The 22581-nt window shown below is 37.7% G+C and overlaps 1 protein-coding gene across 2 annotated transcripts in view; it reads right to left on the minus strand.

The window, feature by feature from the left end:
* The window catches only part of PDCD10 (programmed cell death 10), a 41828-nt gene extending 36189 nt beyond the window's left edge, over positions 1-5639 (minus strand). Inside the window, exon 1 of one of the 2 annotated variants that reach the window (XM_060099091.1) lies at positions 5451-5639. The gene's annotated coding sequence lies outside the window, so the exon portion shown is untranslated. Of the gene's footprint in view, positions 1-4904; positions 5038-5450 lie in introns of those variants that run through there. The other variant, XM_060099092.1, reaches the window with a different exon arrangement.
* Positions 5640-22581: the final 16942 nt, after the last annotated feature.

Genomic DNA, 22581 nt, shown 5'->3' on the forward strand with positions numbered 1-22581 from the left:
AAAGTAATTCTATTCCAATGCTAGAGGAAAAATGTGTTGACGCTCTGTTAGTTTCCAATGTGGTAACTTCCTAAGTGTTTTTTTTAGAGTAAGCTTGAAGATAAGTAATTTCTGCCTGCCACACCAACCTTAGCATCTAAGATACAACTTTTCTGTAACTGCAACTCTAACTGCCCTCCAATGGCACTCAATCACTAACATCATTTTACTGCCATGATTAAAAATATGGTGTCTTAACTTGGCCAGAATGGATTCAAATCCTAATTCCAAGCAATAGTGGTTGTGTGACCTCAGGGAAGTTACTTAACCTCCCTGTACTTTAGTGTTCTCATTTACCTTGGGGATAATAGTGCCTCTACATCACAGGGTTGGTACAAAGAAGATTTAAGGCAATTTTATACATAATATATATTCAATAAATATTTGATAAATGAATGAACCAAAGTATCATTATTATGCAATCTAACTTACTTCTGGTAAACTTATTTCCAAAGGACTGGCCTAAGTAAACAGTAGTGACTACCACTTAATAAGCTCCACTGCTGTTACCCAATAATTCATAAGCTTGCTGATAAAAAATCCTCTTTTCTTTCTTTCTTTTTTTTAATAGCAACACCTGATTCTAGGCAACTGCAGAGTGAGACTGAATATTTATTTCACTTTTTGGGTGGTTAAAAAAAAAAGATTATACATACCAAAAATGTAAGGGTGACCTTGAAAAATAAGACTATAGTATTACATTACATCCAAGATGCAATTAATTGTGTAGCTAAAATGAGAAAACTGAATTCTTCATCTTCATACAGACGAAAATGGACCATCAAACTACACTGTTTACCTTTCTGCCAATAAATTATTTCTAACTGCTACAATAAAGATGCTTTCAGTTTTTACATTGTGTGTGTGTATGTGTGTGTGCGCGCGCATGCGCAGACTGCTAAAACATAAATCTCTAAGACTGCAACTTTCTATAACATTTCAAATGCAATAATACACACCATCGATGACACTATTTAACATCTAAATCACTTCTGCAGTTTATATTATGGAAAAAAAATTGTTTATCATGGAATTAGCTTAAAATTCTTGGCATACATTACCAATCATATCAACCTTAATAACCCAACAAGATATAAGAAGCAGTACTTCAGTTTTATCTTTCACATATTAGTATGCTAGGTCAATATGAATTTTTTATCCAAGATTCAAACAACATAGCGACTTACTTTTTAAAAATTAAATTTAGGACTTATCAAAGACTTACATTTAAAAATAAAAACTGGGAGCATTACCAAGTTTTAAAGCCAAATATCAGCAATCACTTTTCGACAATATCTTGTGGAAGAGTAAATTGGTAAATTCATGAAGGGAGGCAAAGCTACAGTGACACAGAGCTGTTGAATTTATTCTATGCCATTATTACAGTACTGTGAAAGATCAGAGAATTTGTTTTCAGGACCAAAACCTGACACAATTTTTTCTTGAATTTAGTCTGCATGTTTTGAAAATAATATTTTTACTCTCATAAGTATCTAGGTTAAAGCAAACAAGGTATTACCGTAAGACTCACTGAAATATGAAAACTTTCAAGAAGCACAAACTATAAGCTCCTTTGAAATAAGTACTACTCAATTTTACAGTCACCTTGCCTAAGGCAGGTGATACTAAAGGTAAAAACTCAAAGGAAGATACTGTGGTTAAAAAATGAAACAAAACAACAAAGAAAAAAGGAAAAAGGATGAATTTTGTTGAGGACAGAAGGAGATACCATTAGGGAAGAACAGAATCCACTGAAAGTTAGTTTCTTCCACGTCTGTATCCTGTTATAATGAATGCTGCTTGCAAAAGAGGGATAGTGACAAGGTCTCCAAAATGCTGTTATACAGAAATTTTGCTGTGATAGAAAATGATTCCTTTGCCATGTCCACACAGAAAACTACCCTGATTTTACAGATCTCTAAGAAAGAACAAACATCTTTCTACAATTTATATTAAACTTCTGAAAATAGCTCCTTTTTATTCAAAGGTAGGGAACATGTCTCCTTTACTAATTTCTGTATTTCTGCCCCTAGTAGAGTGCTGGAGGCACTGTGCATGAATGCACTTACATTTCTTCATAAATTCAGCAAATAATTACTGAGTAGTTAACTCTGTGTCAGACACTACTGTATAAGTAGTGAGGTAAGGCACATGACAAATGAGGGCCCTGTTTAGGTAGCTTACAATCTAGTCAGCGAGACAGACATTTACCAAATAAACACAGAAATAATTAAGTTCCTCTTGTGATGATGCTACAAAGAATTACAGAGTATGGTGAAGATACAGTGGGAACTTACTCTAGTTTGGGGAAGGAGGGGTCAATGGTCAGAGAAGGTTCCCCTGAGAAATAACATTTAAACTGACACTTGAAAATTAACTAGGAGTGGGCCAGACTTGGGAAGGGGAGGGGAAGCAGCCCAGGCAGGAGAATGTAACATGTACAAAGGTCAGGAAAGAGCTTTTGTAGGTAGTAATTGAAAAGCACAGTAAATGAGAAAGGCTGGGGTTAAGGATGGAGAGCTAGATAGGAGACAAGAGAAACTGTGAGCATTAAACAGAGTAAGAGGGTAACAGTATTTGAATATTTAAATCATTTTAAGTCTTTTTCTCATGTAAAATAAATAATCTAAGGGAACTGAGTCTTTATTCCACAATATTAAATATCTATAGTCAGAAGACCTGGATTATGCCTTGGTCCCACCAGTTACTAGCTACGTGATCTTGCACTTAACCAATCCGAACTTCTTTATTCTCTTTGTAAACAGGTACTCAATTATTTTACCTCCTGGGAAACACAATGATAACACAACAGTCCTGTTCTTACAGATCTTACATCCTTAAAGAAGAAAAGATCATGTATATGGGACACATCCTAGGCCCTATAAGAGATGAGGTCCAAAAGTTCACACAAGGCTTCTGCAAAACTCAAAACGACAACAAATGTGGACATTGGTGAACTTCAAACTACTATAAAAATACAAGTGTACACATCATTCTGTGAGCCCTAAGTTATTCAGTGTGCAGAGCTCCAAAATGAGCACAGTACTCCAGCATGTGACTGAAAGATCATAAATACAATAGAAACATTATCCCACCATTCCATTACTCACCATTCGCCATTGGTGAAATATCAATACTATAATGAAGCTCAGAGATGAAGAGCAGTTGGTGTAGAATCGAACCAAGGACAAAAACTAACACTCACTAGACAAGTGCATTATATTAATTTTACTAATTTCCAAATTTTCCTGACTTTTGGTTCAAAAGTCATTCCACAACCTCCTAACTGCATGTCAAAAATAAGAACTCATTTCTCACTTCCTCCAACAAAAAGCAAATGCCTACACGGCCATATAGAAAATACTTTCACATTCTTGCTTTACCATAACTGACTCATATTCAGTTTATGGTCTATTTAAACTACCGCACCCTTCTAACACAACACTGAGCCAGTTAGTTACCTCCTCGTAATTTTCCATTTGTTCAGTCGGTCTTCCTTCCTTGTCTACTGCATTACTTACTTATGGTACTAATTATTTTTTTATTTTACTTCATTCTATAGTATCATACCTCTCTTTCATTTTAAAAGTCATATTAATTTCCAGACCATCTTAGTTTCAATCAAAGAGGAATATAAGAGTATTTCTGATCCTATAAAGTGTTTTTGCATTCAAAAGTTAAACACATTGTGGATAATTTTAATAATTTCAGAATACATTCAAAATGTTGCATATTTAAATGGCCAACTTATACAACAGTAAACCATGACTGATTACCTGCTATCAGTAGATACCCGATTTTTAGCTATAAACTTATCAGGAAGAGATCTTGATGTCAATGAACATACTCCTAAAATTCTATTAAAGAACTGTCTAATAATAATAATATATGTGAACTGTAATTATAATTGGTCACATCAATGGGTAAGACTGGAACAAGCACACTGCTTTCTGCTCAGTATAAAACACAAATGTCCATTTTTCCATTCTTTAATGTAAAATAAGGATGAGTTAAAACTCATAGATGATGCTAAGAAAAATAAAATATACAAGAGCCTGATGTTATTAATTACACACACGCACAACACACACACGAGCCAAGAAAATGAGGGGAAGTAAATAAAGATCAACAAAAATGTGATGCTACCTCCAAGAAATGCAACGTATCTTCTTTTCTAGTAATGAGCACAACTAGAAATAAACTCTCTCTTGCTGCTGTATTATTTGAAAAAGTGTAAAATAAGTTTCGTGGAAGAATCCTAATCCCATTGTTCTCAGCTGAGAGTAAAAAAACACAGTAAAGACTAAGGTAGGAAGGGAAAGGAATATCTCTCACCAGTAAGGATAAGCTGTATTGTTACCTGACTTTCTCCTGTCCTATCAACTACCCTTTAAAATGGTAGCACAGTCCATCACTTAATATACCTCTAATAAAAGGAAAAAATAGGTAAGTTGAAACTGATTCTTCTTATTTTTCCAACAGGTCAGAGTGCGTGGTTTTCTTTTGCTGAGGAATTTCTCTCCAGCTCAAAAAAACTCTTCACCTCACAGATGGCTTCTTAGAAATATCTAAAATTCATTACTTTGCAACTTCCTCCACCTCTTCAAAAAAAAAAAAACAAACAAACAAACTCCCTGCTCCTTTCTGGTGCGGCAGCTCCGATGCAGAAGCTGTATTACAACTAGATTATATTCAGACGATCTGTCCCTATGTGTGTGACCTTGGGTACGTCATTTATCCCCTCAGTTTCCTCATTAGCATCCAACTGTGAATGCTCTTTGAAAACAGTAAACAGTAAAACAGTAAATACATCTTAGGAATTACATCTTTATAGCGTTAAGCTTTTCTACTTAGGGTAAAATTACCTCCTTAGAGGGACCACATCATGAAACTGGTACTGAATCCGTAGGTCTCTGTCAACATTTGACTCTTTCTTCTACAGTTCTCCTCTTCCCTCAAAGGGCATAACCCGAGTCACCTCAAAAGCAGACTCCAAGCGCCCCTTCCTTCCTCCACTCCTTCCCTCTCCTATTTCTAAAGCAGGGGGAAAACAGCAGCCTCATCTCCCCGCCCCAAGCCGCACCTTCAGAGGACCCCACCCCAGGCACATCCGCCCTCTCCCTCCTCCGGGGGCACCAGAGGCCAACCTCGCCCTTCCCCTCCCGCCCCCACCTAGAGGAGACTTCCTGGAGGCGTTCAGGCCCGAGCAGGGCAGGCGGCATTTACAAACCCGCTTTACGCCACTCGCGTAGGGTAACCTCGCTTACGCCCATAGGGCCCCGTTCCCAGCCCCGTCCGCTCCGCCTGCCAGAACCAAGCCCGAGTGCCTCAGCCACGACCCCCGCGTGACCCCAGAGCTCTTCTGCTCCGCGCGGGACTACGGTGACTGGGACAGAACAGCCACACCTTACCGGCAACTGAGGCAGTGACTTCACTTGCCACCTTTGGAGCCCTCTTCAACTCCCAGATCAATTCACTCCGGCGACGCCGGAAGGACCCGAGAGGAACCAGGCGTTGTCCGGAATCCTGCCCTGCCGGAGTCGCGCAGGGGCCTATGGGGACTCGTAGTCCCACTCGCCGGCGTTGTCGGCAATTCCTGCACATCCAAGACTACAATTCCCGTCAAGCCATGCGGTGGAGCCTTAGGCGATGGGTGGGGACATCTTTAGCCAATAGTAGGAGAGTTCCCTGTCTGTGCGGGAGGAGGTGAGAAAAAGAGAGAGGGTGCACGGAAAGAAGAGGAAGGGAGGGGTCAGCTCTCACCTGCGCCAATCAGGATGCAGGGTCGGCCCGGCAGGCGACTCACCCATTGTGGGGGCGGGCTAGCTGAGCCGCGGAAGGAAGGGGGGCGGGGGAAGAACTCCAAGTGGGGAACGTGGGGCGGCCGAGCTGCGCGGGCGGAGAGGAAGCCGCGGGAGAATAGCCAGGGTGGAGGGAGGGCGCGGTGTGAGGATGCATCCTGGCTGGAAGAGCAGTTTCCCCGAAAGCGGCCAAGCACCAGGCACACCGAGCGGCGAGACCTGCGGCTCGGGCAGGGATAGGTTGAGCCTGGGCTCCTCGGGGAGGTGCCCTGACGGGGCGGGAGGCTGCTCTAGGTGTCAGGCCACTGAGTGAAGGGAGAGGGGTCCCCGGGGAAGGGAAGCGGCAGAGCAGCTGCAGAAGTGCGGGGAGCGCGAAGGTACCAAGGCAGCAGCTTCCCGCCGCCTTCAGCCAGGGAAGCAGCCGGAACAGCAGGGGGAGGAGCAACAGCTGCCGAATTCGCCAACTAGAGGAGGGGAGGCGGAGCTTAGGTCCCTGTAGCAGCCGAAGGCGCAGCCTGGACTGTAGTTTCCTGGGAGAGAGGAGAGCAGGAATAGGAGAGGAGCGCAGTCCTCGGAGCCTCTGCTCCAGCATCCCGCCAGGGGTTGCAGGTGTGTGGGAGGTAAGCGTGGGTGCCTCTTTGGGCGTCTCCTCTGCCCGGGAGAAAGCGTTTTCCAATAGGAATTTTATCAAGGCACAGCTAAAAAGAGTCTCTGACTCGGGTTAGGGAACTGGTGCAAACCCTTTTAGGTGAAAGATGTACGTTTTCGGAGTTTGCGGGGGGATAAAAAGCAAAAGGTGGCTTGACTCAGGGTATAAAGGGCGTGGTTAGTGTTTTTGGTTTGAGTTGTACCATTAAAACTATTCTGGGAAATTTTAATATTGAGGAAACTGCTAATTGAGGACAAGGTGAATGATATTTGGATAGGTGCGTAGCTGGTAAAAAACAAAAATTTTGTCACTGATAGAGAATTACTTCAGAACTGTTTCAGTAGGCAAATAACTTAGCATTCTTCTTTACTATCTATCCTTCACGTTGTTTTATCAGATTGCCCTGCTACCGACCTGTTTTCCAGGGTGGTTATACTGCAGGTTCCTAAAATTGAAAGAGATCTCTATTAAAGAAGGAAATACAGTCAGGAATAATCACGATAACTGAACCTATCAGAAGTATAACTTTTGCCAGCAATAATGTAAAAATGTTTTTTAATGGAGACACTTCGCTTTCCTTCCAGTGGCTTTAAACTATCGGAACAAAGACTAGGACTCAGCCTACAGTGCGAACGAATGGTGTACTTCACAGCTGCTCCTTATTCTCTCATTTGTGTCTAGTAATATTTGTACATTTTAAAAACCAAAAGTACAAGAAAAGCTGTGCAAGGATCTTTTCTGTTTATTTAGATAGTGTATACTAAATGATTTCCCTTAGTATGTGTTATGATGGGCTCAGACTTAACACATGTAATAGTGTCATAAAATAATAGTTTATTCTTAGTATTAAACCATGTGTGATTTCTTTGAGTGTAATTAAACACCAATAGGTGAATATATGTTTTAATACTAAGATGAAAGTCGCATCTACCTTTGTGTAACTATGACAAAATTACAGCCTTTTTTTAGAAAAAAACTTAAAAAGCTATTTGCCTAGTTCATTTTCTTTTTCTTTTTGTCACAGAGGTTCTCCAGATTACATGGCTTTTAATCATAGTAGCATATTGCAGCACATTTTGCTCTGAAATGCTTTCCTTGTGACAGTTGTATATTTCAGAGTCTGCCTGAATACTTTAATCTGGGTTTGTTTTTTTTTTTTGAACTAGGGTCAATAAAATGGAGTAATTACCTTCTATTCTTGTTTGTTTGTTTTGTTTTGTTTTCATGGTTTGCTGATTTACTCATGATTTGGGGATTTTATTTCTGTAATACACACAAAATTCCTTTTTGAAAAGAAATGGCTGGAAAGAATTCTCTTCATAGCTTCAAGTTCAATCCTACTGAGTGCTACTACTGATAAGCCTAAGTGACTTATATATACTCCAACACTCCAACACTCCCTCCCATACTCTCACCCACTAGAGGAATATATAGGGGGACAGATCTTAGAAAAACAGCTGCTTTTCGATTGTCCTCAAGTAGATCAGGTAAGTATTAGAAACAGCAAAGAGCTTAGAAGAAAGAAAAAGCAAGAGTAGCCACTAAATTTAGCAGTCATGGTAAGGATGGGATTTTATCTTTGCTACATCACAGGAGAGTCTGTTAATCCACATAGCTGATATGACTCTGTGAAAATGATTTTAGGGGGAAAAATGGGTACTAGGGTATAGTTAGTTAGGCTTGGAAAAGATTGTGTTTGCCCTTGTTATTTCTGATTAAATAGATCATCCTGAATCAGAGTCTCAGATTCTCTCTCAGGCTCTGCTACTGATTCATTTTGTGAAATTGAATACTTGCTGTCACTGGGTCGTTTCCCCCATGTAGTAATAATAATTAATAATAATACTGGCAATGAAGTTCTTTCAGGGACTTTATCAGAAGATCTTTTTGAAAGGGTTTGATTGGGAATCAGTTAATAATCAAGTAAGTAAGATAGAAAATAAATACCAAAACAGTCGAAATTCAGATGTACTTTGAATCCCAACTATTTATAGGTCTTCTGCTTTGAAGTATCAAAAATGATAGAATCTCATTAGGAATGAATGAGTCTGTGGTATTAAAGTACTGGATTTTTCACCTGTTTCCAAGATATGGATCTTTTTTATGGTGTCAGTGAAAGAGATTGGCTTCCTATAACATTTGAGAGTAAGAAAACCATGTTTTTATAAGGAAGAAAATCATTGGCAGTATGTGGCACTTAAGTATTTGTTACCTTGAACTCTTGACACATTTTAAATTGGTGTTCACATTAAATTGCAGATAATCTGAAGACTTCTTGTACATTACTGGTGTTAAAAATGTTCATCAAATGACAGTTTATAATTTTATGTGAAGTACTACCTAGGTTAAAAACATCATTCTGTGCTTGATTTTTACTCTTTGCATATGGCTATCAGAGTATGCATGTGATGAGAAAGAAGAAAATCAATGGAGTGCAGAATGTCTCTCAAGTGGAAGATGCTCATGAAATTAGTGTTCTTTAGCTGAAAGACTTGGTTAATTTCAAATTACAATATACTTTGGATTTTTTTTTAATTTATAATTCTAACTCTAAGCCTATTGAGTAAAAATAATTGAGTGGCATGGGTTTCTCTTTCTAACAGGAGGATTCACTGATGTATGCAGTACAAAAGAGCAAAACGTAAAGGTTCAAGATCAAATGGTTTTTGGGGGGGCGGCAGTCGGGGAGAGGTGGCGTACAAGGGGGCATAGATATGAAGAAACCTGTTTGAGACACATACCCTTAGCAAGAGAGAAAGAGATTTGATCTCTTTTTTGTTGAATGCCTAAAAGTGATTTCAAGACCTGTTTTCCCAGTTATTAATTTCTAGAGGCTTATACCCAGAGTGGGAGACAGTACTTTCCTACATTGTCATTTTAACTGGAGTCAGACTGACATTAATTAATTAGGTTTTGAATAATTATGGGTTACTGAAGCAAAGTGAAAAGGATCCTGAATGTATACATTCACTTCTAAGTGAAACTTCATGTTATTTGGATATAATATTAAAAAGTAAAAACTGAGGTTTTCCCCCTTAATAGCAAAGGTACTTGAACCAGACACTAAAGATGAGCAGGACCCTCCCCTCCCAGCCACTGCTGCCTTTTAAAGTCATCTCCTAAGGTTAAACAGTGCTTTGGGGAGCACTGTACATAAAAAGGTAAAGATTTGTTTCTGTCTTATTTTCAATCTTATGTCCAATGTTTTCAGAATTTAGTCCTTAAAGTTTGGATCAGTGTGTTTTGAGTTAACAATTATTAGTTCCTAGACACTATGCTTCTTTCCTATCTCCTGTTTATTCTCAGCGCCTTATATAATGCTCAGCAGAAAGAACTTGCCCTATAACCTTACTGAATTAGAAGTGGGGACCAATACTTCTTTTATGTATGCATTGATACATCTTGCACTTTGACAAACGAGAGTCAGTTGCCCTCACAGAATAAGTACTATACATTAGGCCTTCTGAGAATGTCCTTGTGCTGGTTAGCCTTTGCAAAAGTGTTACTTGAGGGCTTCCCTGGTGGCGCAGTGGTTGAGAGTCCGCCTGCCGATGCAGGGGACACGGGTTCATGCCCCGGTCCGGGAAGATCCCACATGCTGCGGAGCGGCTGGGCCCGTGAGCCATGGCCGCTGAGCCTGCGCGTCCGGAGCCTGTGCTCCGCAACGGGAGAGGCCACAACAGTGAGAGGCCCGCGTACCGCAAAAAAAAAAAAAAAAAAGTGTTACTTGAGCCCAATTTGATTCAGACTATGTGGACTACAAAGACTTACCTACAACTTCATGTGCCAACATTTCTAAATTCTTCCACAGACAGGCAATTATAGGTAAGGAAAAGGGCTCTCCCACCAGTGGTACTCAAGGTCTGCATTCTACAGCCAAGGAAGCCTGTGGCTCACCACTGTTTACTTCAAGTAAGATACCTTTGTAGAAGCTTATCTAGTAAAAGCATACTTTGTTCTATAAAAATTGAATTTGCTCTTCCATTTTTCTAATTGTTCTTAAAAAAAAAAAAAGAGCCAGACGCATTGTATTTAAGCACATGTGGAATTTGGCATTTATTCCAGAAACAAATTAATCTGATTAATGTTAGAATTAAGAATTCAAATGTGATTTTTCTTTTATTATTATAAGACCTGGAGAATTTTAGTTAATTGTAAATAGTTCTTTAGTCATAAATTTAATAATAGCAGATATTTAACTATCATTTGTTTGCTTTTTAATATGCCTTTACTAGCATGCTGATAGATACACTTTGGCTTAGAACTGATGTTTGATTAATCTTCCTTCTTCATGGTTCGTTGGTGTTACTCTTTTTTTTTTTTTTTTTTTTTTTGCGGTACGCGGGCCTCTCACTGTCGTGGCCTCTACCGTTGTGGAGCACAGGCTCCGGACGTGCAGGCTCAGCGGCCATGGCTCACGGGCCCAGCCGCTCCGCGGCATGTGGGATCTTCCCAGACCGGGACACGAACCCGTGTCCCCTGCATCGGCAGGTGGACTCTCAACCACTGCACCACAAGGGAAGCCCCGTTGGTGTTACTCTTAATGCTTAGCATAGTGCCTTGTATAGAGTTAGCTGAGTTCCTGTCTTCTTCACCAGATGCTTAGTATCTTCAGAATTAAGACTGAGTTTCATTAACCTTGGTATTTACTTTGAGAGCCTCACACATAATAGTTTAACAGTAACAGTTATAGTTGACAACCTGTAAAGAAGCATCATTTTACATTTTTTACAAGTACACCTAGAAAAATGAATTTTTTTAAACAGGTATTTTAGCACTAAATTCAGCCCTCTGCCCACAACAGTTGCTTATATTGAGCTAAATATAAATATCACCGTATTTTGTTGGATTTCTGAATGGAGTAAACATTGCTATTAACTACAACCTTGCATGTGTGTATACTTTAAATATAAATTTATTAATTCAATGCCATTTGAAATTTGTGTAGTCTCTCCTTGTCTCTAGAACTTTGCTGACTTAAAGATGTAATTTTAAGTAACATTCCGTACTATGTGTATATACACACACTTTATGACTTTTTTTCTTGACACATAGAGACTTAGAGAAAAGTATATAAACGTAACATGAGGCTTTATCTTAACTAAAACTTAACTGCTCTTGAATGTTCTGTTTTCAGTGAAATGGTTACAATGGGAGACCTTATTCAGGCTTATTAAATCTAAATGATTCAGGTATTTGTCATCTTTGAGCCAGCATGGGGAAGAGATGAGTTCTGAGATTTGGCACTGACAGTACTCAGTACTGGCCTTCCGAGCAGCATAGCTGATGAAGTGTGCATGGGACCTCCAGCTCTAGCCAGTGCTTCAAGGCCCCCTTCTGGTTCAACCTAGGAAAGGAGCCTTTTGAGCACACAGCTCATAATTTAGTGTGAGAAGAAAGGCAGATGGAATTTACTTTAATTTAATAACCTCATTTGCCTAAGTGTATTGTTTTTCCCAGATATACCAAAGTTCCCAGTAACAGTAACTCAAGTGTCAGAAAGTGATTTCTATTGCACAATCTAGCAATTCAGTGAGTACCTGTCAACCTATACTCTATTTTCCCCTTAGTGTCTTAGCTTCTTTTGAATGGACCCGAAAGAGCTCACCAAGATACTTTTGATATTTTGCCCATATTGGATTGCTTCTGCCATTTTGTTGATAACCTAAATTTTGTTCTGAACCTAAGTTTTATTTGAGGTCTTTTAATCCTATGTAACTTGAAGAGTTAATTTTATTGTTTTTTCACCTTTTAGTAGTATGCTATAAATACTGTATTATGATGTATAATTTTTGCCATTCACTTGAATTAAATCAATTATCAGAGCATTTAATTGTTGTGTACTTCACAAAGCAATTTAAAATCATTGAAGCAATTAATGTTTTTTAGATACATTCAGCCTTCCAGTTAAGAAACCTTCACAAAGTATCCTAAATCTCTTGTTCTATGTCTAAGGCAGGTTAAATTGTATTTATACCCTACGTCATTTGACATATAATACTGGATGAAATTTGTACAATACCAGTATTCTGACAGCTATGTAACAATGGTATAATTTTTGTCCTTGCTAAGTCGGGGAACTTTTAAAAATTATATTGTGAGGTATTGAGCACAAGGTACGTTAACTAAGTCAAAGCCAGAAAAGTAACTTTTTCTGTATTTCAAAGTTTTTGATTTGTTCTTTTAAAAATAAAATGTCAATAACAAAATTATGAAGACCTAATAATAACTATTCATTTTTAAATATGACAGATTTTGTTAATAATTATTAATATGAAATTAAACATTTTGAAAGAGAAAGAAATCCTATTGTCCAAGGTTATCTTAAAAGCCAATTTTTACTCACATTATGTGACCCAAAAGTAACTGACAATTTAAAAAGTAGTTTTCAAGTATGTATCAATTAGAAATGCTTTCAGCTGCAAGTTTTATGTACAATGACATAAAATAATAGGGATTTATTTTTTCCAGGACAAGAAGTCTAAAGGAAAGCGGTTGTGTCCTTTTCGTTTAGAGGCTTAATGTTGTCAGGGTGTTGTCCTCACAACACCTTGTGCCTGATGCAAGATGGATACTTCTGCAGATCGAGACATCATATTCTAGTTCAGGGCAGGAAGAATGAGGAAAGGCTTGTGCCTACTGAGTTTTTCTCTTTTAATCAGGAAGTAAAAGCTTTCCCAGTGACCTCTAGCAAATGTCGATGTGGACTTATTGGCTCATGGCATGTAGCTGTCCCTATTTTTAAGGGATGTTGAGATATCAAGGACTTTGGGCCTTGGTGGTGGATGAAGCAGGGGAACAGTGGTTCGAGTGTGATTTTGGGGTAACCAGTCAATAGTTTCAGCCATAGTCTGATAATTAAAAACATGCTAACTTTAAATTGTATTCCTTCTCGTTCCGACTGATGTTTATGTTTCCTGTTCGTTCATTTGTTTGTTTGTTTCCTTCAGGTTAGAAAACTCTAACCTTCTTACACCAAGTTTTCACTTCTGTGACTACCAAATTTCAAGTCTCTGGGCAAAGGCATTTCTCAGAGACTGATGGCATCTCTAGTTAAAGGACTCTGTAGCCCATACCACATATAATACTTGTCCTGTACTTTTCATTACAGATGTATTCAGTAACACTTGAAAGGACAATTCTGTTTTGTTTGTTTGTTTGTTTGTTTGTGGTACACGGGCCTCTCACTGCTGTGGCCTCTCCTGTTGCGGAGCACAGGCTCCGGACGCGCAGGCTTAGCGGCCATGGCTCATGGGCCCAGCCGCTCCACGGCACGTGGTATCCTCCCAGACCGGGGCACGAACCCGTGTCCCCTGCATCGGCAGGTGGACTCTCAACCACTGCGCCACCAGGGAAGCCCAACAATTCTGTTTTAAATCTGCTTTGAGCCTCAAGGTATCAAAGTATCTTCTTATAGACTGAATTAAAAATATGGGTATAATGTAAATGAAAGAACAATTGAATATTAAAAAAATCTTAAAACAAATGCTATCTGCCCAAAAAAGCCAAAAAGCCATTGTTTCATAGAAAGGAACTCATTCTAAAAAATTTTAATCCTGGAAAATGGTGTTATTACCCATTTCTAAAATGTGAAAAATATTATCAATATCTATACCTTATTATCTAAGTTATTACTCATTCTTAGAATAATACATCATGGACTTATAGTTTTGATAAATTAGGATTCCTTGAGATAGGAAAGTCTGAAAAGAAAATTGAAACTGAGAAAATGGAAACAAATATTTTTTGTACTTTAAAAAAAACTCATAAAGATGTTGACCATAGAACCTTGGCTATACAGCAGTTGTCTGCATTTCCCTATCAACATCTTTATTGTCCAGTTTTTACATTTCTATTATGTGAACTTAGATGAATGGCTTTATAGAGGCAAAACTCTCCAGATATACTCAAGTAAATTTCTAAACTACTATAATCTGTAGCATGGGGTTGGGTGTTATAGAGAGATACAACAAAATATTGCAATATATAAAATCACTTACTCCTTGGCATAAGATTTTGTCAATATAGTTAACAAAAGAAGGCGTCACAAGACATATATATATAAACAAGGATATATAATTTAGGATGATGGTATTACAGCAGTTACTATGGTCGATGTCCAGAAGCAGAAGAAATTGATCTATGTGGTAATCAGGGAAGGCTTTGAGAAGGAAGTAGGTCAGTGTGGTGTGCTGGTAAGAGCAGGGGACCACAACCTATGGCCTATGGCACACTACCTTTTTTTGTAAATCAGATTTCTTGGAACACAGCTATGCGCATTCATTTACATATTTTTAAGACTGCTTTCTTGCTGCAACAGCAGAGTTGAGTCACTGTGGCAAAGCCCATGTGGCCCACAAACTTAAAATATTTCCTATCTGGCCCTTTAAAAAAAAGTTTGTCAACGACTGGTTAAGAATGTGGCTTCTGTTTTCATACAAAACTGGGTTCAAATTTCGTTTTGTAATCTGTAACTTGACTCCAGGGATGTTTATACTGATACACGGAGATTTCACATACAGTGCATTCTAATACCTGGTGTGTGTTATATGCTTATTAAATGTTATTTTATTAAATGTTAGATTTTATTTGATTATGATTTATTATTTTAAGTGAACTATAACTTTTAATTCAAATGGGGATTAGAATCTCTAAATTTAAGTACTCCCTACCCCTAAAATAAAAGTTCAAGAAATTGGGAAGGGTATCATCTTATTGTAAGAAATTTTCAAGAGTTGCACAAAATATTGTATAGGGACTATGATATTGATGTAAGAGCCAAACAACATAAATGTACTGAATAGTAAAGCCCAGACTTTAAAATACAATTAATAAAGACTGAATAGTGTATTAAATATTGTAGGAAGCCATGACAGTCAATTAAAAGTGAAATTAAGATACTTTATTAAAACAGAGGAAAATGATATTTAAAAGTGAATATAATAAAGAGGAGACATCACTACTAGCCTTACAAAAATAAAAGATAGCATTAGGGAATACTATGAACAATTATATGGCAATAAATTAGTTGACCTAGGTGAAATGGACAAATTAGTACAAAAACACAAACTATCAAAACAAGAAGAAATGGAAACTCTGAATATAGACTCAAAAATCCTTATATCAAACCTGGCAACAAATAAAAATTATATACCATGATCAAGTGAGATCTAGTCCAGGAATGCAAGGTTGGTTAAACATGAAAATCAGTCAGAAAATCTATTGATATACCATATCAATAGAACAAAAGACACATGATCATCTCAATAGATACAGGAAATCATTTGATAAAATCCAACACATTTTCAGGGTGAAAACATGAAACCCAACAAACTAGGAATAGAAGGGAACCTCCTCAACTTATAAAGGACATCTGCAAAAAACCTACAGCTAGCATCCTTCCTAATGGTGAAAGACTGAATATTTCTCCTTAAGATCAGGACATAAGCCTAATAGAATTGGAGAAAAATAGGTCTACGCAAGAACATGTACACAGATGTTCATAGCAGTGTTATTCATAATAGCCCCAAAATGGAAACAGCTGAGTGTTCATCAATAAATGAATGTATAAACAAAATGTTGTATAGCCATGCAATAGAATATTATTTAACCATAGAAGGGAATGAAGTACTGATAGATGCTACAACATGGATGACTCTTGAAAATATTATGCTAAACAAGAAAGTCAGACACAACAGACCACATTTCATTTTATGTACAATATCCAGAGTAGCCAAATCCATAAAGACAAAAAGTAGATTAGTGTTAAGGGACAGCAGGAATGGGGAGTGACTGCTAATGGTTATGGGGTTTCTTTCTGGGGTGAAATGTTCTAGAACTAGATAGCGGTGATGATTGCACAGCTTTCAAAAACCACTAAATCGTACACTTTAAAAGTGAACCTGTAAAAAGTGTAAGTGAATATAATATTAAATGATTTTAAAAAACATAAAGAAGAGTTATAGAAGATAGAATTATAAGGAACCCAGATAAACCCAGAACTAGCAGATAAAAGGAAACACTCTCATTTTATATCTTTTGTCCTCAGAACACGAGGAAAAATTAATGGAGACTGCAATCTAGCCACACTTTGGTAAAGTTGTTTTGTTTTTTAATTTTAAATGAAGGGGAAAAAGAACCTAAAGAACTCCAAACAGATAAAAAATAAAGGGAGTGAAAATACCATCTTGTGATCAGACTTCTCTTCTGTGGCATTTAATGACATAAGGAATAATGTATATGGAATTGCAGTGGAATAAGTTTACGATTCAAACTTGCTTTTCCAGCTGAGCTAGCATTCAATATGCATAAGAACCAAAGAATGATCTTTTCAGCCATACAAGGGCAGACATACACATACCACCACCGCTGCCAATGACAACAACAAAAAATGCATACCCAAATAATTTGCTGCCCAAATAATCAAAATCAAGAATTCAAGTTTGAATTCAAGGAACTATAAAATGATGAAACAAATGACATTTAAATAAGTTGTTCCTATTTTGTTTTTAAACAATTCAGATGTTAAAAATAATTCTTATAAGGTGCCTTATGGTAGAAAAAATAATAATATTCTGGGTCCAATACCCCAGATCACTTCAAAAACACAGAGAGATGTATAAGAAAGAATATCACATGCCTTATTTTACAGATTGTGGAGTCAGTAAATGTTTTATTCTTCACATTCATAGAAAAACTATATTTAAGAAAAAAGGAAAAAATGCGATCAACACGAAAAGAATAGAAGCATGACAAAATGCTAAACAAACATATTTCAATTATCAATAGTTTTAATCTCCTATAGAAAGGTAGGATCTGCCATGCTGGGTGGAAAACAAAAACTATTAAGTTTTTTAGAGACAAAGCTAAGCAAAATAATATCAGTTAAAGTAAAAGGATGGCAGTGCAATAATAGACAAAAGTAAATTTAAAAGTGTAGGTGGCATATTTGTAAGATGACAGAATTCAAAGTAAAAAGCTTTAGTCTGGTCAAAAAGGATAATTTATATTGGTAAAGATGTAATCCACACTGAAGCTTTAATAGCCATGAATCTGTTTGTACTGGTCATATAGAATTAAAATACATAAAACAATCTGAAAAAGAAAACATGGCCTTTGGTGTCAGATTTGGATAAGGGAAACATGCAAATAAACGTGATGTTAAGAATAAGGAAAGGACAAAAGTGGACTTGGGAAGAAGCAGAAGTGATGACAGTGGCCCAGGGGTGATAGCAACAATGTTGTAGATTCAAGATTTGGGATACGGAATCCACAGTTCTTGTCCCTTTATTAGCTCTAGCCCAAGGATTACAAAACAAGTCAGAAGTCAGCCCACAGGTATGTGTGTGCGCGCACGTGCGTGTGTGTGTGTGTGTGTGTGTGTGTGTTTAAATGCCAGTTCTCCACAGTCACCGCCATTCTCTATTGTCTTATATTGAGCTCGTTGGGGCCATTTACCTTGCCCCTGCCCGCCCCCCACCCCAGCCTCTGTAGGCATTTCAGTGTGTGAACCCTGGGATGAGGTAAGGGAGATGTCTAAGGAAAAATGGCTAAGAAAGTTGTGAGTCTGAGTAATAAGAGGAGAATGAATAATTGTAGTAGTTCAAAAAGTAACAATTGGGTTTCCCTGGTGGCGCAGTGGTTGAGAGTCCGCCTACCGATGCAGGGGACATGGGTTCGTGCCCTGGTCCGGGAAGATCCCACATGCCGCGGAGCGGCTGGGCCCGTGAGCCATGGCCACTGAGCCTGCGCGTCCGGAGCCTGTGCTCCGCAACGGGAGAGGCCACAACAGTGAGAAGCCCGCATACCGAAAAAAAAAAAAAGTCACAGTTGTATACACTTAAAAATGTTAAGATGGATTTTTTTTACCACAATAAAAAATAAGTTTAGAAACCTAAAAAATGTAGTAACAATTATAAATCAGCTGAAGCATTTAAATCTGTTTGTCTTAAGAGGATTGTGTTCACTCGCCTGCATTAAGTTTGCTTCATTTTATAATAAAAAGTAATGGCTTATTGAGACATTGATACATCACTATGTAAAAATTGTCCCCTTGCTTTTAGAGTAAGGAAGTCAACTTTAATTAAAATACTGTCTCATTTCCTCTCTTTTCAGTCTTAAAATTTTTGTAGTTGCTGTAGTTTACTTTCATATCACCTTCCTTTTTCTGTCACCCTAATTGGAAAATTTTAGTTTTTGGTTTGACACCTGCTTCTTAACTGCCACAAAACATATTAATTATGCTTTTTACTATTATAGAAACATAATGTTCTGCTAGCTAACTAGCATGAATAATCCATCACTAAGAATCATTAACTATAATAATTGCTGTCTTTAAACAAGGAAAGACAGTCTTCTCATTATGTGGTTGACAACTTAAAACCATAAACCCACTTTCACTTTAAATATAATAGTGTGCCAGCTGATATTTCAAGAAATGTTTTCTTCTTTCTCCCTTTTAGAATAAGTTGTAAGTGAAAACCCTTAACAGAAAGATCTCACTTTTCAAATGGATCCAGAATCCCAACCAAAACATACCTTAGAACCGAGCTTTCTAATCCAGCCAAATTTCTTACTGTAATATTCACTTTATGCATTCATTAGCCCCTTCAGCCCTTATTCAGAGCCTGTGTACTTTTAATAAACTGTTTAACTTGTATGTTTAGCAATGATTCAATAATATAAACTCTCTCAATATAAATGGGAGGGGGGAAAAGAACAATGGAACTAAAAAAGCTTAGTTATCTGAAAAGTACATGTCTTGAGACCTCAGTGAAGTCCTGTGACACATGAGCCCTAGGACAATGGGAGATGCTAAGTGGGTATTAGTTGGATGAATGAAGAACAGTAAGTTCAGAGTGACAAAGAGGATAAATAGTTATGTTTCCAGTTTTCTGAGAAAAAAAGTAGATTACATGTTTTCTTTAAGTTTCATGCAAATGGTAATAGAAATTTTGGTGCATAAGTAGTAAATTCACATCATTGGCAAAACACCCAGCCAGGACAACTTATTTTCAGAGAAATTAAGAAAACCAAAGTTTTGCTTTTTATATGTATAGTTACATATATGTATTTATCTGAATATCAAAAATAATGGTTGTTAATGTTGGGATATTTACTTTAGACATGTGCATATGACGGCTTTCTCTTTTCCTGGTTGGGTTTAGAAAGTTCTCCAAGAAGTATTATTTCATCAGCACAGTTAGGTGTGAGAAAATAAGAACAGGATGACTGCACACAGAAATTAATGAAACAGAACAGGCCACATTGAGCAATGAGTTTGCAATCATATGTTCCTGATACTTGTTTGCATATCATGTAGAGTCTGTTATTAGTGTGTGAAGATAAGGTGAAAGCTTTGAGGAGGCAGGGGGTGTTGTGCAGAGGGAGATCCAGAGTACTTTACTGGTTTTTGAGACTAGACTTTTACCTCGACCTATGCACTGTGCTAGTATGTTTATATACATACACTATCCCTCTTAATTTCTATAATAATCCTATGAGACAAGTACTGTTTTAGTCCCCATTTCACAGATGAGGAAAATAAGGCACAGAAAGTTGTGTAGGTTATCTCAGGTATCACCACATAGGACCAAGTTTGCATTTTTTTTTTTAGCCTAAGCGTGGCTTATATTCATTACTTCAGAAGTGACCAAAATCCTCTGTGTTTTTCTATAGACTTCTCCACAGTTACTACATACCGTTTGTGTCATGCACCTTGCATTCTGCAACTATAAAGTCTCCAGCATTCTTAAAAAAAATGAGAACATTTACAATTACAGGTCTTACCATTTTAAAAATAACAAAAGCAATATTTTAAAATTCTAACTTCAGATAAAACTGGAGGATGCCCAGTGATCATACCAAAAAATCCACTGCGAGGTTACTTTAAATCAGATATCTCAAACTTCCAGCTGGACAGACTGAAATCCTCCTACCTCACCTCATCCCTACTGAATTGTTTTTGCAGAGTTTATGTTTTAGAAAAAACTTCTTTTTCTTTATTTGCCACAGATGCCACTCCTCTCTGTTACACTGGCCCAATTCACATATCTGACATCTAAGTTTGTAATCCTGGCTTTAAATCATGAGTCCTTGGTAAATTGAAAATATATTGAATTATTAACATTTTTTTTGGAATATGTCTGGTAAAATGAGAGAGACCTGTGATTATACAGAGTAACTCAAGCTATATGAGAACAGTTTTTCAAAGCATAGTCCCTACAAACTAAGGTTAGATTATAGAGCTGTCAACCATGTCTATTAATTTCCTATTAATGTTTTTTTCCCTGTAGAAAGAAGCAGGAAGTCAGATTTTTTTTAAACCAGACAGAAAATTTGAGATGTGTGAACTTGCACATGCTTACCCTGATGGATGTGTAGATTTCGCAGGGAGTAGTAGTATTAGGGTTGTCAGTAGTCAGAATACAATTATAAATTGTCAATGGCATTTTCAGGCTGTCAGCTTGCTTGACAGGGTAAAATTATTTGGTTAAGTGCTATGCAACATTACCACGTATGATTTGTTTTAATAACTTTTATAATATCTAAGGTAATAAAGAAGCTTCTAATGTTAGCAAAAGATTACTCTTCATGTGTGAAAGGGCAACATTTTAGAACTGTATACTGTCCTGTGATACAAATGGATTTTCTTCCAACTTATGTTTGTATAAGATTGAACTTTATAAAAATGCCAAAATTTGACTATTTTTGACCTACAAGAAAGAAAAAGACAGTTCACATGGTTTAACATAGTACATCAGCTATTCCAACCTAGATATAATTGTTTCAAACTGGGAAAGTGTTTTTCAACAGAAACTAAAAGATGGTTTTGTTTTTAGGCTAATAATAAACACGCATTTTGTCCTTGCTTCTGCTAGGCCCTGTGCTCACATGGATGATCATTTTCTTGCTCCATCCTCCTAAGTCTTACAAATATTGGAATTTTCCAGAGCTTGGCCATAGGCAGGCTATTCACCACACTCTCCAGGAAATCTCATCCGTCCTGATAGTCTTAAATGTGCTGACAACTCCCAAATGTCTCTCTATCCCAGACCTCTACTCTGAACTCTAACCTCGTTTATCTAACTGTACTTCCTTGCCTCTTCAAGTGAATATCTCATAGGCATCTCAGATTTACCTATCCAAAACAAACTTTCTGGTCTCCCTCTCTCACTCCTCTCTGTTCTTAGTTCAACCTCTGCATCTTGGTGAAGGGCACCTCCACCCACCTTTTTGGTCCCAGAGAAACCAAGGAGTTGTCCTTCCTTTCCATTACCTATGTCCTATTTAGTCTATCTCTTATATAAGAATATTGAGACTCTGTCTACTTCTTTTCTATCTCCATTGTAGCCACCTTAATCCAGCCACTAACTCCCTTCACCTAGATTGTTGCAATAACCACCCAATTTGTCCTTAGGCTTCTACTCCTAGACTCCCTTGAAATCCATTCTGTAAATATCAGCTTCTTAAATTGTTCTGCATTTAGGAGAGAATGCAACATCCTTGCTGCCTACAAGACCCTGTATGTTCTGGCCCCTACCTACGTAAGCCAGCCTCTTCTCTCCCTTTTGTTCAGTGATTTCTGTTGGTTCCTCACGGTCACAAAGCTCTTTCCTGACCTCAGGGCTTTGTGCTGTTCCCTCTACCTAGAATACTGCTTTCCTCTTTAACTCTTACTGATCCTTCAATGCTCAGCTTAAATGACACGTGCTCAGAAAGACCTTTCCCGGTCCTCTCTCTAAAGTAGGCCGCCATGATTCTATCATACAGCACATTGTAATTTTTTCTTCATTGCACTTAGCACAGTTTGCAGTTAGATATTTATATGTATGTTTATTTGGTTAATATAAATGCCATAAGGCAGGCACCTTGTGTACTATGTCCAGGGCCCAGTACATAGTAGCTGCTGTCTGCTTAAAGTGAAAAACAATCTATCTTCGATGTTGGTGCTTGAAGAAAACCAGATTGTTCAGAAGAGGAGGCAGTGATGAGGGGCCTCTGGAAGTGTGTTGTATAATATGTGAAACATGGACTGGTCTCAAATCTCATCTTCATTTGGGGTGAGTTAACTCAACTTTTCTGAGCCCCTAG

The sequence above is a fragment of the Mesoplodon densirostris genome, chromosome 5, assembly GCF_025265405.1.
Source record: "Mesoplodon densirostris isolate mMesDen1 chromosome 5, mMesDen1 primary haplotype, whole genome shotgun sequence".
NCBI lineage: Eukaryota > Metazoa > Chordata > Mammalia > Artiodactyla > Ziphiidae > Mesoplodon > Mesoplodon densirostris.